Consider the following 2,866-nt stretch of genomic DNA (forward strand, 5'->3'; position numbering starts at 1 on the left):
CAAGTGCTGGGATTAAAGGCGTGCGCAACCACCGCCCGGCTCAGAACACTTTCTAGAAACTTCTATTACCCCCCTTTACAAGCCTCCAGAGGAAAAGAGACTACGTTCTCTGCGTGAGGGAAGAGATCACCTCCATGTCTGAATACCTTCTTGCTGGGCTCTTTAGAAAAGATCACATCTAACAGACTGGGGAGAATCTGAACCGCTCCTGCTATGTTGTTTTTACTCAGAGGAAAGCAAACTGCACCCTGACGGCAGCCGCCGGGGGAAGCCAAGGGGACCAAGCTCTGCTGTGAGACTAGGCCAGGACTTGCGATGGGAAAGCAGCTGCTCAAAGCCCTGTTCGCCGGTGTCTGTGTCCTGCAGATGGCTGACCAAGGATGGAGATAAGTAGGATTTATGGGAGGGGTCTCCCCAAAAGGTCCAGCACACAGTCCTCTTTCTAGTCAAACAGAAAAACCTCATTTATCTGTTAACAGCATCCAGGAGAAAATGGCCCTTGAAGATGCTATCTGTGGAAAGTCTTTGTGTGCTGTAACAGAAGCTGTTTGTGTCGGTGGAGGTGAAGGAGCCATTGTGGCTTTGAATTCTCAGTCAGCCTTTGCTGCGAAGTTGCTGCCTAGGACTTCTCATTTACAGCACCTGACACTGCCGTAGCTGCCAGGACCCATTAGTACCGTCTGGATGGCTGCCTCTGCCAATTAGAAAGAATTTAGCATTAATGAGGGTCTGGACAACTAAATGGCTCCCCGTTGCTAACTCAAGAGACAACCGGGAGAGATGCATACGCCTTCAGAGATGTAGATATTTGTTTTTCCATTATAGCGTAAGCACACCACATTCATTATGTTCATAATGCATTTATCTTGGCAGCCGACCTATTTACTGTTGCTGATTACGTCAACGCTCAGGTCTGCTGCCCAGTTCAAGCTCTGAGTCAGTCCAGGACGGTCCAGTTCAAATTATCTCCCCTCCCCCCAGAGTTACCTTCCAATTGCTCTCGCTGTTCTGAGTTGTCACTTAATAGCAACACAGACATTTCTGTGTTTCAGTCAGAGGTCGTCAGGGGCGTGGAGTGATTGTTTCAGGATGGGTGGGAGACTTTCCTGAAAGCATGTTGGATTGTCTTAATTGAACTTTTAGTAGGCAAGAATCGGGCCTTCTAAGCTTCAGGAAACACATTAGGATTGATCTGTCCCATAAAACATTGCCCCACCCCAAATGTCCTAAGGGAGTCCAAGCCAGGGAATGTTTCCAAATGTCTAACGCGCAGGCCTGGTTGGCCCCTCCTAGGAATTCCACATATTCCCCTCTGACAACACACCTCCTGAGACATTCAGACATTCACACAGTAAATGTGGTTGTGCCACAGAGTAAGGGGCAGCAAAACGGGTCCCACAGCAAATTACGGTACAAGCTAGAGTCGCTTGTATTAGAGAGGGAACTGTAAAGAAACTGCCAAAGTGGCTGCTCCATGGGAGAGGATTGTGTTGTGAACAGGGAGAGAGCAGCCAGAGGCGTCTGGAAGAGCAGACTGAAAGAAACAGGCTGGACGGGGCCAGAGCTAGCCGAGCAGAGAAAGGAGAGTCCCTGGAGTAGCAAGAACTAGCAAGAGGGAGAACAGTACAGAATCCTAAGGAGGATGCCCGTGAGCTGGAGCATGCCTGGGAGCTTGAGGTAGAGGCAGGAGGTGAGAGGGGCCAGGATGCTAGTGTGGGGGCTTTGAAATATAGAACATGTGCTTGCAAGTAGGTACTGAGGGGGCCTGGAGGTCGGCACGGGCTTTGGGGAGCAGTCACAGGTTTATGTCAATGGAAAGTCCATGTCCCTCCTGCCAGAGGCAAGGGAAACGATTCCTTCTGGTAGATGGAAAAGCTGACTCGCAAATTCCTGCCATGTTCTGGCTTTTATCTAACCAGATATCTTTCTATATAGTCCAGCTCGAATTGGGCCAAAAGTGTCATTTCTGGATAGATGCACTATCCCTTTGGAGTCTGGGAAACTGGAGTTTCCTTTGGACCTGATACTGCCTGCCTGAGTTAAAAAAACAAAACAAAACAAACAAACAAACAAAAAAACAACCTGGATTTAAGAGTCAGTCTCCTGTCTCCTAGTGGTATGACCTTTGCTGAATGGTTTAAGCTTAGTAATCCGTTTCCATGACAGCAAAAGGAAGCTGGTGTCTTAGTCACTGCTCTATTGCTGTGAAGAGACACCATGACCAACTCTTATAAAGGAAAACATTTAATCAGGCTGGCTTACAGTTTCAGAGGTTTAATTCATTTCAGCATGTCTGGAACCATGGTGGTGTGCAGGCAGACATGGTGCTGGAGATGGAGCCAAGAGTTCTATGAGAGAGATATCCACTGGGCCTAGCTGGGGTTTCTGAAACCCCAAAGCCCACCCTCAGTGACAGCCTTCCTCCAGCAAGTCCACACCTACTCCAACAAGGAAACACCCCTAATAATGACATTCTCTGATGACCTGCACACCTTTGGGGGCCGTTCTTATTCAGGAAGCCTTACTCATTCTGACAATAGTGCTGTTCATCTGTCATGCCACATACAGGATGCAGGCTGCCCCCCTCCCAGTACAAGGCCAGCCTATGCTACATAGCTAGGCCCTCACTCAAGAAACTCAAGCCAAACCAGTCTATCTCTACCAGCAAGGGGCACCCGGTGAGTTGTGGGCCAGATTACTTTGCAAATAAGGAAGCAGTGCACACACAATACCTGTCAGGCCAGCATGGCTGCACACACAATACCTGTCAGGCCAGCATGGCTGCACACACAATACCTGTCATGTTAACATGGCTGCACACACAATACCTGTCATGTTAACATGGCTGCACACACAATACCTGTCA

This window comes from Microtus ochrogaster, linkage group LG2 (genome assembly GCF_000317375.1).
Source record: "Microtus ochrogaster isolate Prairie Vole_2 linkage group LG2, MicOch1.0, whole genome shotgun sequence".
NCBI classification, from domain to species: Eukaryota; Metazoa; Chordata; class Mammalia; order Rodentia; family Cricetidae; genus Microtus; species Microtus ochrogaster.